This window comes from Toxorhynchites rutilus, chromosome 2, assembly GCF_029784135.1.
Source record: "Toxorhynchites rutilus septentrionalis strain SRP chromosome 2, ASM2978413v1, whole genome shotgun sequence".
NCBI lineage: Eukaryota > Metazoa > Arthropoda > Insecta > Diptera > Culicidae > Toxorhynchites > Toxorhynchites rutilus.
In genome coordinates, this window is record NC_073745.1 from 221,864,110 (window position 1) to 221,881,316 (window position 17,207).

Here is a 17,207-nt window from a genome sequence, read left to right on the forward strand (position 1 = left end):
ACAAAAATCAATTTCTTTAACGCAAACATCAAAGCTACTAACAACCATAAAAACATAACCTCCATTTGTCAAATTTGATTCTGCATAACTCGAAAACTAATCAAGCAAGTTTTCGAGTTATGCCGAAATTTGTGTTTTATTTCTATGGCAGTCCCCCTTGAAAAGGTGCGAGGAGTGTTAAACCATCCTAGAAATGTTTATTGCCCCCTAGAGTCTCCATATGCCAAATTTGGTTCGATTTGTTTGATTAGTTCTTGAGTTATGCAGAAATTTGTGTTTCATTTGTATAGGAGCTCCCCTTTAGAGAGGGGTGATGAGTGTCGAACTACCATAGAAACGTTTATCGATCCCTAAAACCTCTATTCGTCAAATTCGGTTTCATTTGCTTGAACAATTCTCGAGTAGTACAGAAATTTGTGTTTCATTTGTATGTTCAACCAACCCCCCCCCCTTCACATGTCAAATTTGATTTCGTTTGCTTGATTAGTTCGCGAGTCCCCTTAGAGAGGGGGGAGACAGACAGACAGACAGACAGAAATTCATTTTACGGAGAGAAACATGTTATTTGAAACTGAATCAAGAATCTTGAGCGAAAATTGTGTCTGAAAATAAATTCATATTATAATGGCGAGTTTTGGTAGAAGTAATATGAAATTTATAGTAAAAGGGAATTGCAAAGGCCAATTAGATGAGTTCTGCGATTGAACCCACGAAAGTTCACTTAGTAAGGAAACTTTAATGTTTGAATAAATTTATTAAAAAAAAATATTTTTGGGCGGGATGAAGTTTGCCGGATCAGTTCTTCTTCTCTTCTTCGATGGCACTAACGTTCCTAGAGGAACTTCGCCGTCTCAACGTAGTATTATTTGCGTCATTTTTATTAGTACTTAGTTGAGATTTCTATGCCAAATAACACGCCTTCAATGCATTCTGAGTGGCAAGCTCTAGAATACGCGTGATCGCGGATCAGTTAGTAAATATATAAAAAGTACAAGATATAGTGTGTTTTCGTACAAGAAGAAGTGTTTTCGGATATATTACAATATGTGACTTCTCTTTAGTTGAATTTCTGACTATTTTCAGCGCGTTCAAAAACAATATTTTTAATCCTATTTTTTCAAATACATCTTCAACTTCTAACCCTTGACTCGTATTGGAACCCTAAACTAAATCTCAAATGGCATAATAAATCGTCAAAAAACCCACGATTCTTTGGCTCTTTAGATCAGCGCCCCCTTTTAAGCAGACGGCAATAACTGTGAAAAGAACGTCAAATAGCGAGCACAAGTACAATTTTGCGTGCTATCAAAAAGTAAAACAGCACACACACACAACGCAGCGCAGCGCCGATAAACGATCTTCACGAGTACCGTCTTTGGCAGTAACTTGCAAACTGAATGACCAGTTCAGTGGAACCTGAATGAAAACAATCGTGCCTTCATCCCAATGGGGGTCGAGCCATCCGGTTAGTTCGCACACGGCCGGTGGGAGGTCGACATGATACAAGTTTGGCTAGCCGGAGAGCGGGAGAATACGCCTATTCTCCTCTCGCGCACTCGCGCGTTGAAGAGCATAATTTATGATGCTGCGACATCTCTCTGCTGCTGCTGTTGCTGCGTTCTGAAAGAGAAGATTGAAAGACCGCTACCCCACGGGTTGAGAGGCTCCGTTGCTTAGCTAGTGGATTGTCTCATGCTTATGTCGCGCCTCGCAAGTGTTAGCGAAAGCGAAACCTGACAGTCCGTCTAGCGACTTTCGAGTGAACGGTGGTGTATGACCCGATTGTGTCTGGATTTTTCGCGCGGTTCCGAAGGGGGGCCCTTTTGTGTGCCAAAAACACCGAGATTGGATGATCAGTTTATTTGTGTGTAATCGAGTGAAGAAGCGACGAGTCCTGGGATAACCCACAAGTGCATTTCGGAAGCGGTGATATCGAAAATAAAGGGTGGATTTACATGTGACTTATGCAATGCAGCGCACAATATTTTGATTCTCCGAAAGTGACCCCCGGAGTCACAGTCGGACTCCTTGAGTCGGGCTTACTCAGCTTGGCGGTGGCGTTGATTCTGGCGCATGGCGTAATTTCGGTTGGTTGGTGGTTTTCCGCCTTTAACCCGAATGTAGAAATGGTGAAAGAGAAGTGAAAACAGTGGGGAAGGTGCAATAGGATAATAAAAACAAGTTTCATCACCGTGTGAAGTGAACTGTATTCTCCTCAGTTGACCGCTCCATTGACGAAGAAGCAACCCATCGCGGTATGAAGTGTGTTCGCTTGGTTTGGTGTGTTGTTGTGAGCTTCAGAAGAACCTGAACCTACGCGAGTGGCTCCAAGTGACTTCACCTCCGCGAAGCCTCCCAATGGAATATGCTAATGAGAAGCAACATGTCCGTAAAGTATGAACGGTCATCAGTTTTACTGTGCATCGGATTGAAGCGGATCCTATTCGAGGGGTGGCGGGGAATATTCTGAAACGAGAAGCCAAGGCAAAATATGCGTGGTGCAATGAAAGCAGAGAGCTCTGGAATGCTGTTTTCAGCATAATAGTTACAACAGTCGGATGTGAAGTTAGAAATAAGTGAGGAGTGACTGTGAAAAGGAAACTTTTTCGTGCAATTAATGTGAGGGAAACCCGAGTACAATAGTGACAAATTGCAATTGAATAATTAGGGATTCTGTGTTCCACTTTTTCAAATCGCGGGAGAGTTTTTTTGTGGAAGTGAGAAAAACACCCGGGCAACTACTGTTAAGTTCAACGCTAACGATCGATTGTGTGTTAATCGGCTGATTAAGTAAGTACGGCAAGAGAGTGGCTCATGGAAGTGCAGGAGAATGGTAGATCTTGAACCAAGATGTTGTTCGATACTTTTAGGTTTCCACATTCTCATTACGATGTAGAAATGGAAATTGATAGCTGAATAATAATGAGATCATTCACAAATTCGGGTGTGAAGATTTGAACCAAAATAGAAAAAACGAGATAAAATGGAATCGTCAATAATTCCGATTGCATCAGACCTCCGTTAAAAATAAATTTTAGCAGAATTTCTAAAATGCCAAACTGTTAATATGTTGAGACCAAAGCTTTTCATATGTGATACATCTTGGACCTAGTGGAAAGTCAACATTAAATATTGCTGGACTGGTAGGAGCTTAGAACATGCTACTTTTTCTATTATTTTTCATGAGAAATTATTTTTGCAACAGAATGCTTTATTTTTAAGTTTAGTTTGGTTAACTAATATAAAAAGTATTGACAATCTGCTAGAAAATAGCGAAAAAAAATAGTATGTTACAACTATACTTCTACCACTGAGTAGAGCAATGTAGGAAACGCATTTCAATTCATTGGATTTTTAGTTATCAGAACGAGTAAAACAGTATTCCGGTAGTAGCGGTTCGCTTTTTGCCTGTGAATATGGCATGATGTTTGCCAAACTGTCTACCTACTAGTTAATGTCTAGCTGATATGTGCACTATCGCAGTCGCAATGGATGTTAACAATTTGCAAATGAATGTTTACTGTTACGCAAGTTGAAACGCTTAAAAATTTACGACTTATCACTAGGACCTGTGGCGACTACCACTAGCACACTTATTGTTGTTATTGAGTCTTAATAAGGATTGACACACATTATGGCAAGATACATAGTTTGTCAATGAAGAATCGGAACTGGTGGTGTGAACAAATTCTCTAATATGTTATTTGAATATTTGTTGATTTTATTATTTCTAATTTCTTCCAGATCCAATACACTGTCTATACGGAATTAATAGCAATTCAAATGAATGCTTCAGCTCATGCTGAATTTTTCTCAACTTTTGGATAAAAAAGAAACGTCACAGGGTGTTAACCCATGTCAATACGGGGATGATTTAGGAAATAGATGCAAATTCGACCCACGCTCAGTGGCATGCGGCGCATTATCAACTGCAATATTTCTAGTACGCTTTTACCAGGTTCCGTGTGAAATTTAATTACTGCTCTCTGTGTATTGTAAGTATTTATTGAGAAAATCGTTTTTTTTTTTTCAATAAGATAATTTTTTTCGTGTATTTCACAAAAATTATGTAGACTCGATTATATGTGATTCGATTATATACAATTTTGGACTCGATTATATACAGTTTGGATTTTTTTTTATATTTAAAATGTGGCTAATTTCAAGAAGAAATGTAACCTTTCAACGGTAAGGTGAAGTTTAAGTGGCTATTACATGTACAATGGGGTAAAAATCGTGATTTTTGAAGGTTTTGCTTGAATTTCCACCACGAAATTGTAGAGCGGTTCAATAACTTCAATTTGATTGACAGAAACAATCTAGTTTAATAAAATTTTTAGAAATTAAATTAATAATAACACATTAAAAATTATGAACTTTTAAGTTTTTCACTTCCAAAATGTTATTAAAATCCATGAACTTAGTTGCTCCATCTATCCTGCACTCATTTCTCAAATGAAAGCACCATAATCGTCTTCCGTAGCATATTTTTTAATGTAGAGCCAGTTTAAGGCAACAGAGTCCGAAACAAAAAAAAGGTTCTGTAACTCTGTCATTGTTGAAATTCGAACATATGCGTAGGAGGATTTTTTTCATAAAATATGATCGCCTATCACCTCCTGAGATAATCTTGATAACTTTATTTTCTTCATGTGAGACTTTGCTTTGCTTGCATGCTTTCTGACTTTAAGGGAATGAATCAAAAATCAAATTCCTCTTTTATTTTCAAAAAAAACGAAAAATACATGCAAAAAAACAATTTTTTTTCACTCGATTATATACAGGATTCGATTATATACAGTGAAAAGAAATCAAAAACTGTATATAATCCAGTCCGCGCTGTATCAGCACAAATTGGCTTTTATTTTTTGTGTCGATCATCTGAATCGGTCCAGTAGATCAAAAGTTATGAATTTTCGTGTTGCAAAAAAAAGGAAAAAAATTATTTTTCGAACCATCGGTTAACTTAATCATAACTCAAAAACGAAAAAAACGCCTCTTTGGTTTCGACATATGTTATGTGAAAAATCCTCAGCTTTTCAGAAAAAAATATAAACAAATATAGCGCCCTTGGTCCCGAGACTATGAAAACAATGGAAAACGAATACAATCAATAATAACGAGCACAGAATTCAAACTTTTTGCAGGTTTAATATTTTTCCAAAAAAGACAAGCTAAGCTTTAATTTGATATGTCGAACATCTGAATCGGTCCAGTAGTTCAAAAGTTACGAAGTCATTTTTGGAAAAATAAGGAAAAAGTTAATTTTTCGGACCACCCTAAAATGGAAATGAAAAAATAAAAAAAAAAAATGGGTCTAATGTTTCGCGATAAAGAACAAAACTACCACTTTGCACGAAAATCTGAGAACCACTATATCGGTTTGGCATGAAATGGCTGTATATATACAGGGTTTTCCATTACGGGCTTCCGAAAGTATACAGCCCTGCGCTGACAACCGTTTGACATAGCTGTCAACCAAAGCGTCATATCGTTAGTTGAATGTCTGCCATTTTACAATATGGATCGTTTTAGCATCGCACAACGTGTTAATTTTGTTAAATTATATTATAAAAATGATGAAAAACCGGCAAATGTTTTTCGAGCGTTACGGACGGATTTTGGTTGTCATGGACGGCCTACAGAGCACACAATCGCTAATGTAGTGCGTAAATTCGAACAAACTGGATCCGTATCGGATATTGTGAAGCCTGTGCATCATCGTAATGTGCGTTCGGCCGAAAATATTGCTGCTGTTGCTGCCAGTGTGGAGGATGACCCGAATGCTTCGATTCCAGGGCGTGCTCAGCAATTGGGCTTGTCAAACACATCATTGTGGCGAATTTTGCATTTGGACTTGCACCTACATCCATATAAAGTCCAACTGGTACAAAAATTAGAGCGTGGTGACCATGGAATGCGTCTGGCATACGTCGATTGGGTGAACGAACAACAGCAGCAAAATGCTGAATTTTCGCATCAAATTTTCTTCAGCAATGTGGCACATTTCGAACTCGGTGGCTATGTGAACACCCTAAATTTCCGTATATGGGGCTCAGAAAATCCACACGTAATTGTTGAGAGGCCATTGCATCCGCCAAAAGTCACTGTTTGGTGCGCATTATGGTCTGGTGGAGTCATCGGGCCGTATTTCTTTGAAAATGAGGACGGCGAGACGGTAACTGGGAATGGTGAGCGCTATGGCCCCATGTTAACCGATTTTTTTTGCCACAAATTGAAGATATTGATACGGATGACATGTTGTTTCAGCAGGACGGTGCCACGTGCCACACAACACGACCGAACATGGCCATATTGCGAACGAAATTTGAGGGACGCATACTTTCGCGTTTTGGTGATGCCAATTGGCCGTCCAGATCATGCGATTTGAACCCGCTAGACTTTTTTTTGTGGGGTTATGCGAAAGACCGTGTCTATGCCAACTCTCCGCAAACTCTTGAACATTTGAAAGACAACATTCGTGAAGTTATGACCGAGATACCGCCCCATATGTGCCGAAAAGTCATCGAAAATTACCTGTTCCGGATCAAGGTGTGCGAGGAAGCCCTAGGTGGACATTTGAATGATGTTGTATTTCACACATAATGGCATAAACCAAACTTCTGGAGTAAAAATGAGAAATCTTCACCGCTAATTCAATAAACCCGATAAGAAGTGATGGTAAAACACTTACGTAACGAAAAATAGCCCAAAAAATTACTCGGTAACGATGAGAACCTTATTTTCTGCAGACGAAAATTTACATAGAGCTGTTCTCTGTAGATTACTTTTTTGTTGTTATTTACAATTTTACCAGAAAGGTGTGGTATAGCCGTGATCGTTACGTAACAGAATTCAATGTTCATTCCTAAATAAATTCACTCGCCCTTATATCATTGAGTAGCTAGCTTCGATTCTGGGACCGAAAGAGGAGTGTTTCCTGAGCCAAGATGATAATCATGAAATTGTCATGGCTGCTAAACTAAGCTTATTCCGTTTGTTATCACAGTTTATCACAGTTATCACAGGATGCAAAATAAGGTAGGGCACCTTGGTCATGATGAAACAGTTCAATACAGTAATCGAATGTACGTTGCAGTTCGTTCAGGAAGGCACTGTTCATCGAACGCCTTTTTACCGTGGGCTCAATTTTAAAAGGGGTGCGAGCTGCCTGATTTTTTTTTTTTATACCCTCCACTAACCCCCACACCAGAAAGTTCGACTCTTGCTAACCTGGTACCCTGGTACCCTGGTACACCTGGTAGTGGACTCTTGCTAACAGACAACAAACATAAGAAGAGATAGCGGAGAATATAACAACAAACGAAGTAAACAAAACATGTGAAATCCCAGTGGAACATTAGAGTTCCTTTGAAGGGATCCACCATATTATACAACATTAGAACGACGCAGGAAAAAGAAAAATGACGGAAAATATTATTAACCGAAGCATACATATACATAAGATGGTCGGCACATTTACAGAATATATTGATTTATGTGGATCGTCATATACTGTTTCAGCTTATTTTTAAAAATATGTTTATTGCTTATTGCTTTCAGATTGTTGGGAAGCACGTTGAATTTTAATGGACCGTAACTTTTTATGCGCGTGAGTCCCAATTTCGTAAAAGCTCTGGTTCTCATTAAGTCATTTGCATTTCTCGTATTCAGAAGGTTTATTCGAGTAGGGAATGTGATATTATGGTGAAAATTACGGTTCTGCAAAACATTATGAACAAACATGATACTTTGAATATCACATAAGCCTGAAATAGGAATAATTCTATTTTGTACAGTGGTGTAAAGCGCAACTGTCGGATATAAGTGAGGAAGATTGAAAACTACTTTCACACATCTATTTTGCAGCGTTTGAATTTTTTTCAATTTTGATTTGGCAGCATGACCCCAGACTACAATTAAGTATTGGAGGATGGAGTGGATGCATGCAAAATAAAACTGTAACAATGCTCTTTTTGGTATAAAACAGCGTACTCTTTTCATGAGACCACATAAACTTGCAACTTTACTCGATACATGTTTAATGTGAGTATCCCAGGAAAGGGCAGAATCTAAATACAATCCTAAGTATGTGAAAGAGAAGACTTTTTCAATAGTCAGGATTCCCACACATGGATCACGGTGTTGAGGTATTTTTTTTCGTGGCGAATGGAAGACCATATACTTTGTTTTAGTGAGGTTGATGGTTAGCGTAACGTAATGTTTATACCAAGCCTTACTTCAATTTTCGACGGCAATAATCATCCCAGCCGGCAGATTGTGCGAAGTTCAGTGACCAAATTTGAGTCTGCATTTTCGCCGTTAGATGTTCCCGTACCAACGAGAGGCCGCCCCGCACGGTGCAACGAAAATATCGCAGCCGCAAGTAAATCCATTGGGCATCTCCCAAACCTCATTGTGGCGTATTTTGCGAAGTGATCTTGGGTTACATCCTTACTAGATCAAATTTACTCAAGAACTAAAACCACTTGACCATTTGAAGCGAACATTCTCCGAAACTCATCGCTAAAGATGATTGTGTGATGAAAATCATGTCAACTTATGGATGATCATTTCGAGCTAAATGCTTCGTCAACAAGAAATGTGTGCATTAGTGGTCAGTTGCAAACCTACCCGTATCTCAAGAAACAACATTGCATCCGCAATAAAAAAAACTGTTCGGTGTGGTTTTCATGCCGGATGAGTGCCGTTATAATTAAAATCGTGTTCGTGAAATAATAGAAAATACACACTGCAGATGGACGTAACAACTAAGGTTCCGTCATCGTATAGAAATTTCGCCGATATAGCGAGCTACTCTAGTAGAAACCTGCTCGACACAACATTCTCCATGAAATAATCATCGAAGTAATTATTCAGAATACCTATTAATGCATTTTAAAGAGATACAAAAGTAATCACGAAATTGATTCAAGTCTCTACTTAATCTTAGCTTTGAAAAATCATAACTCAAAAACGAAAAAAAAACCTTCCTAATTTTTTTATATGTTATGTAAACAATCCTCAGTTTTCAAGAAGAAATATTTAAAAAAAGGCTCCCTCCAGTCCAGAAAAACTAATGAAAAAATTGAAGAAAATTATGCTAGCCGACCTGGAAATTATAATCTTTTAGCTAATCAGGAGTTCGTCAAAACCATGCCGGATCCTCAAAAAGAACGATGAATTGAATTTTAAGTAGTCATAGAGTAATTTGATATTGGTTATAAATTTCTCTATGACCTTTTGTATTTTAAATCCATCGTTCTTCTTCGTCTTGCCTATAATAAGATCGTCGGATGAATACATAAAGCTTTTCAAGAATTACATTTTCCTGAATTCTGGGAGCTCCGGTTGTAAGGTGAACAATTTTCCCATGATTTAATATCCTATTTTCCGAGATGGAAAGATATGTCTTCTCAGGTTTCCCAAAGTTGAACAATCACGGAGAGCAACTTTAAAAAAGTTGATGTGTCTGAGCCTAGGGGCATGGACGGGATCTTGACATAGGACTGTGATTGTGTGTAGTAATTGCATTTAAATTGAGTTTTTCATTGTTCAAAATCTGTATTTTTTTCTCTTTTGATACATCAAATGGATGCTCTCGAAAAACCGTTTCCTGTATGTATTTGTATCCTTTAAACGGGTTAGATGACATAACGTGGTAGAATTCGGCACCACATTCTGTTCAAAAATGTACACAAAAATACCATTAAAGCCATTACTACCCTCTTCTTCTGTTAATTCCACCATGCAGAAGAAGACAAAGAGTCATCATGTATCATTTTTAAACATAAGTCTAAATAGTTAAGTCCTACATAAATATAAACCTGAGTCACATCAATCTATGACTACAAAAATATATTGTAGATAAAATAGCATTATCTCCTTCGTTACCACGTTGTCCGGAACATTGTTTGTAATAACTTTATAGCCCTGTAAGATCGCGACTACTCAAGCTATCATAATCTGATTTACGTGGGTATACCCTTTCGAACTTCTAAATCAGCAGCCATTTAAATTTATTTATTGCATTTTTAGATAACCAAACAACATTCTCGATATTATGACATCCTGGACAATTACGCAAATTGTTAGTAGTGAGATCTACACGATAAAAACATAAATTGAGTTCATTTTAATTGGACAACATACAATATACTATAAAATTAATATTATCGGTAAATGGAGAATAATCCATTTTACGTATTAACTCACATTCTGAGTTAACGCCCGAATTTAGGCAAAAATAATGCTCGTTGCGTCGAGAAGGAAGCGAGTGGATAGTGCAATCGAAAGAAAACATACCCAATTAAATCGTCAAATTGTTAACTTTTTTTTACTATATTCACAGTTCATGTTTCAAGCAAAAAATGGATAAATTTCCTGTCCAATGATACATAACACAACATATGTCGCAATAACCATTTTGAGTTATATGCGTTTGAAAACTTTTAATTAATCGTTACCTATATAGAAAGAAATCAAAGACATAGTCCTATGTCAGAAACCGTACCGCACGGTATATTTAGAGTATCACAAGGAAGAAGAGTCGATTTTAGTGTCTTCAGTGAGCTCATTCCAGTAAATAAATGTTTTTAGAATAAATTACCAATAAAAAAATTATGAGTCAACTTTAGTTTATTGTAGGGAAGAGCCTTATTTATCATATTTAATCAAATTAAAAAAAAAATCTAAAATAATGAGAGAAACAAGGTGAAATACTTAAAATACATATTTGAAGTTTGTGATGAAATGGAGATGAAATGCACATCATTTTGAATCTACAAAATTCTAGTTTTGAAATATCCTGATATGATGTGGTGCCAGCACGCAGACCCCTTGAAAATACCCAGTTCGTTTTGTTTGACTCCGAACACTTAAGCTTTGATGGTCATTAAATAGTGTCTCATTACTAAAATGGTACTCTTTCGTGAAGTTAGATTGATTTTTGGATACAATAGAGCCTTCTTTTTAATTTGACTACAATAAAATTGATTTACAAATGAATATTCATGGTGAAAAACTAAAAATATGTTTAGTCACTTTTGTCTCAAATTCCGAACACCATTTTTGTCACTGACTCATATTCCGAACACATTACCTCAAATTGCGAACAGCAAAGATGCATTTCTTAAAAAAAAAAACAAAACTTTTGAACTACTGGACCGATTCATATGATCGATATATCAAATTAAAGTCAATTAGCTAGAATTTTTTTGGAAAAATGTTATACTCGCAAAAAAAATTGGATTTTGCTTCCGTAATTATTGATTATATTTGCTTTTTATAGTTTACATGGTTTCGGGACCAAGGGCGCTATATCGGTATCGATACCTGTAAATGATGTTAGAATGAAATCTATAACCAAAAAAATGTCAAGGTTTTGATGATTATATTATTTCTAACATGAAAGTTCAGTAAATCCACATTCAAAAATGAAGTATTCGCAATTTGAATCATGCGTAGAAACTTAATTCATATTTTGAACACTAATTTTAATAAAGATTTCTGAAAATATCGTTTTTTCATCCATTTATTGTAGATTCGTACAAATTCAAGCACTTACCATAAAAACAACAAACAAAATAGTTGAAAAAACTACTAAAACAGAAAAATTAACGATGCTTGTTTTTTACAGAATTTGCTAACGTAAAAATTTAATCATTGGTTTTGACTGTCACTTTTTTGCAAATGCTCAATATTATAAATTATAGGCTGTATCGATACCTGTGAATGATGTTGAAATGAAGGCTATAACCCAAAGAATTTCAGGGTTTTGATTATGCAATTATTTATAACATTAAAGTTCAGTAAATTTACATTTGAAAATGAAGTGTTCGGAATTTGAATCATGCGTCGAAATTTGATTCATATTCCGAACACTACATATTGATTTCAATGAAGATTTCTGCATAAAATATAACTTTTTTAGCCCGGTTATTGTAGGTTCTTACATTCTCTAGCACTTAACATGAAAACAGCAATCAAAACAGTTGAACAACTACAAAAACTGAAAAATTAACGATGCTTGTTTTTTACGGAATTTGCTAACGCAAACATTTTATCATTGGTTTTGACTGTCACCTTTTTGCAAATGTCTAATATTATAAATTATAGACTGTATTGATACCTGTAAATGATGTCAAAATGAAGTCTATACTTCATAGAATGTCTGTGTTTTCATTATTCAATTAATTATAACATAAAAGTTTAGTAAATTTATATTTAAAAATGAAGTGTTCGGAATTTGAGACTGTTCGTAATATGAGACAAAACGGTAATTGTTCTACACTGAAAGCACGTAGGATCTTCGATATTTTGGTCATAGCTCAATACATCGGATTATCCTTAGTTCCAACCAATAGGGAAAATTTGTGAAATTTCCAAGCTGAATGAAGACACGATAGAATGATGAAATCAACAAGCAACCCTGATTGACCCACCGAATTTCCAAGATATAATGCGAAGTTTACCAGAGAGAGTTTGTGAATCCCCCAAAACCTTATCGGAATAGATGTTTAATACTTTCTAGACAGTGTAATGAATGTCCTTCAATTTTTTTTCCAAAATATATATTTTTATCATGGCGTTAGCCTGACGGGGCCGGTGGTTCAATTGTTGACAATTTTTCTTATTATCTATGTTAGTAATATGTAACCGATTACTCGCGGTTGGCTCGAGGTTCGTATTACAAGTGTTTTCGTAATTGGGATCAGCAGCGTCCCCCTAGTCTGTACCCCATATCTAGCGCGGTGCGTCTTTTCGACTCGAGGAATCCAGGATAGAATAGTCATTAGCCGGCACAATCATCAGCTCGTGTAGAGTTGTCATGAGCGGTACAACATTTGGCTATTGTTGAATGATCAGTGGACTGCGCAACCTTCGGCCAGTGTATAAGTAAAGAGTGCGTGTATGTATTACCGCGACTAAGTAAAAGTTTATAGATCGGATAGGAGGGATATGAAACAGGGACACAACGAAGGAAACATCATTAAACGTTGACATCGGCGTTTCTGAGGAACAGATATAGATGAACCAGAAGATCAGGATCACGGCTACCTAAGATATCCCGGACGGGAATATCCGATTGTCTGCTTTGTGCTCTCAATGCTCTAGAGAGCTGAGAGCGAGCAGCATGGAACAGGACACACGACCAGACAATATGCTCGATGTCGTGGTAGCCATCGCCACATCCTTCAGTTGAACTACTCTACAATCATCTTGCGACTTATCAATCGCGAGATAGAGCTGATTTCTCGTTTCCGGATCATTATTGAGTAGTGTTATTGTCGCCATTTAGGAAATCGGTTAAGCAATGAAGGCTGTGAATGAGTTGAAAACATTTAGAGTAGTGCGAGGCAAAGGTGCGCACCTAACTGTAGTCCAAAAACTCTTGAAATAAAAGCAAATAAAATTCAGTTTGCTGACCAAATTTTAACTGTATATATTACCTTTGAAACGTAGCACAATAATTTCTCTAGTTTTTTTTAGTTGGACAAAAACCTATTTTAATACAAAATGACAAATGCGTACTTTTGCCCCATAGTGGGGGCAAAGGTGCGCACCGTACGGGGCAAAAGTGTGCACTTATTGAATTGTATTTCTGAGGTAACTTGTAACAAAAATAAATGCTTCATCATTACCAGCGGGAGAAGCATCATTAACAGAGTGTGAAGCCACCATCCAGTGGGGAGGAGGGGGTGCTGTATGATGTTTTATGGGCGGAGATGAGTGAGTGTTATGGTCGAAGATACCACGTGAAAAATTTTTGGGAGGGAGGAAATTGACAATTAAGATATCCGAAAATGTCCAACATTTGAAACAGAATTCGTTTTTATTAACAAACTAGCTGACCCGGCAAACTTCGTCCCACCCACAATTGATATATTGAAATAAGTCATTCCGAACCCTCAAGTTCCCATGAAAATTATTTTTTATGTACATGATCTATACTCGCGGTATATAATTTTAATTTTTTGACATATAAACCTGATGAAGACTAAGACGCATCAATCCTGATACTGACTGTTTAAATCCGTTGCTCCGTTCTTGAATTAAATCGTTAGGAACGGACACCAAATCATCGCTGTTTTGGGGTTCGAAGAGACAGACGATGGTTCCTCATGAAGCTAGAAGCCCAATCCTTTTCCACCAGTTTTGCAACTTGGTTGAATTCGTGTTGGAGACTGCCCTAGGTGCTCGTTGGCACATCCCAGCAGAAGTAGAAATATCAATAAAAGAAGATTCAAATAATAAATCACTTACTGATATGAGCCTCTTCCTCAGAGCTGATTCAAAAATACCGAGGCCTCAATCCGACGCTTCGAAAGTCCCTCCCGAATCCTCTGTCGGCCCGACAACATTTCTGGAATGGATTTGAATCAGTTTTCTGTTTGTGGATCCCGTTGAAAATTTGGTTGAAAACATTTTATAATTTTTTTGAGAGCAAAATGCTGGTGCGATCTTGTCACACAGCCACTGCGCACCTTTGCCCCAAAAGCAATTTTTGAACTTATTGAATTTTAAAAAAAAGCTCTTGAACTTTTTCACAAAAACGAATACGCACTATCATCTACTCTAGAATGAAGGTTTCTTTGACGGTGTAGTTTCGAACTTTCCAGTTATTTTAGGATTTACTTCGTCATCCCCAAAATTGAAAAAAATATATCAAAACATCACAAAACTCTTTTTACCTCATAACTTTTTGCCACTTTCATGAAATGTATCATGTTTATATGTGTGAGCTGCAAGTGTAATAATGTATCAAACGAATGCACTGTTGTCGAAATTTTATGCTCGTTTGTTTCAAAAAGGCCAGTGCGCACTTTTGCCCCGCACTACTCTACCTGAAATGATAATGAATGCAGACAAATCGGGTTTACACTTGCATTTGTAGTTAATTTTCAAGTTTAGTAACAATCGTTTATATTAAAGTTGTATAGAATTTGTGATCCAAACTATATCCTTGTAAGCCATGTCTGTATTATCTGAATCACGATGATTTCATCCAGTAGTTCATTCACAACCTATCGTAAAGCATTGCGAAAATTTAGATAAAAAATACTCAATCAGTCGAACGAACCTAGCCAAGGTCCACCCTCACAGACGATCGTTGACTTTCGACCACGCACGAAAGCTGCCAACATCAAACACCACACACATCGCGACAACATTGCCTCAAAGTGCTGCTACCTGCGTTTGGTGGCGGTGGATGCAACCGATTGACACGTCCCCAACGTGTTGACGATTAGTACCTGTTGTATGCACAATAAACGCTGATGTTGGAGGTTGTTCGTGTCATTTGCTGCTGCCAAACTTCCTCCCATACTGTACTCAGAGGCGACTCGTGACGCGCGTTCAACACGGAATCCACGTTCGGCTTGTTGTTTTGCTGTAGGTTTTTGCTGCGAAAACATCGGTCGCATACAGCCCATCCGAAAGCTCAGCGATGCCAGACTAATTAATCACCTCCACCGGTCGGCTGTGAGCTTTGCAGCGTATTTTTAGCAACAACCCCGGGCGGTCTTTATCAAGCTATGGTCGTTTTTTTGCTAAACCTCATCCACACACACTCAACCGGCCGGTGCTGTAGGGTACGACACTAACTAGAGCTTCAAATTATGCCGACTGATTGCAATTCGGAGCCCACCACTGCTGACGAATGGCTTCCAACAAGTGTCGGAGACCTGTGCGTAGCTACATAAGACCGGTCAAAAAAATGAATTATGTGAGTGGTAGAGAAAAAAAAATAGAAAGGTTAGCGAATTACACGTCATTTTATCTGCTGAAATATCCATGCAAATGAGGCAGCAACCTTCGTGTGTTGACATTAATTATTCGTGGTTGTTGTGGGTTCGTTTTTGTGGCCCCTCGCAGATAGTTCACATTCGTCATCGATTCGTCAAATCAGACAGGCATGGCTTTTGCGTTTTGGTGGTGGCACAATGTGTACAGATCCAATCGGACAGATCTCAAAAAGCCTGTTCTGAGGAATGAGTAAGTGTAGAAGGAGGACCTCCAAACATAGACATTGATTTTGAATTGAGATATACATTTCCCCGACTATTTCCGGGACGCGAAATAACACCGTCGGCAACCGGATGATAGTGATCTCCCCAAAATATACGGCCAGGACGATCATGATAAGAGTATAGTTTATTGGTGATTTATTGGTAGTCAAATTTGGCGGTATTTTGTTTTTTAGAATGCTAATTCATTCCCTTCGGCTCTGTGTAACGAATTATGAATAACTTGTCAGCGATTATTTATTACAGAATGTGACGCGGTTTTATATCAAATTTATTTATGATGGAATTTAATTGTGTTATGTTGAATGAACGTTGTAAACCTCTAACGATCATATAAAATTTAGGGTTGTCTGAAAGTTCGTGTCGTTTTGTAAAAAAATCAATGGCATTGTTTTCATAGGTGATAATGTAAAAAAAACCTCAAAATTTGGATTTGGATTAGTGAATCTACCAATTCACGCATCATGTACTGAGCATAATTCTTGATCAGCATTTCGATCTGGTCAACAAAATCAGGTCGATCATGAATTCAAACTCAGAGCCCTCAATTGACCACCTTTGTGTTGTTATAGAATAACTACGTCCACGTAACAATCTTTAGCGATGGAGATCGATCCACGGTGGAACGAAGATCGATTCATCCATACAACTGCTCTGCTCTGCAAGAAACATCGGCCTGTTGCGCTATGAATAACACAACAATGATCATATCAACTGCCTCCGCTGTCTGGTCTGCTGAACAATGGAAGAACAGAAAGAATACCCTTACGCCTAAATCTCTACTACTGTGTGATTTACCATAATTTAATGGAACAGAAAAAAAATACTCTTACGCCTAAATGACTATTACTACTGTGTTTTTTAATTTAAAGAACCACTAGCTGACCCGGCCAACTTCGTCCCGCCCAAAATTTGTTTTTTGTTAACAATACCTTCAAACATTCACGTTTTATTACTAAGCGCAAGTTCATGAGTCCAATCGCAGAACTGTTCATTGATTGATCTTCTAATCGAACTCGTTGAATTTATCTTTTACTGAAAAAAAATCCTAGTATTTATACCAAAACTCATAATTATAATATCAGATTATTTTCAGACACAATTCTCGTTCAAAATTTTACATCCACTTGCAAATAACATGTTTCTCCGTTATTTGGAATAAATGTTTGATACAGAAAA

General features: G+C 37.4%; 1 protein-coding gene across 1 annotated transcript in view; it reads left to right on the forward strand.

The window, feature by feature from the left end:
* Positions 1–1,656: 1,656 nt before the first annotated feature.
* Positions 1,657–17,207, forward strand: part of LOC129764438 (uncharacterized protein DDB_G0283697) — a 342,339-nt gene continuing 326,788 nt past the window's right edge. Inside the window, exon 1 of the mRNA XM_055763512.1 lies at positions 1,657–2,790. The gene's annotated coding sequence lies outside the window, so the exon portion shown is untranslated. The remainder of the gene's footprint in view (positions 2,791–17,207) is intronic.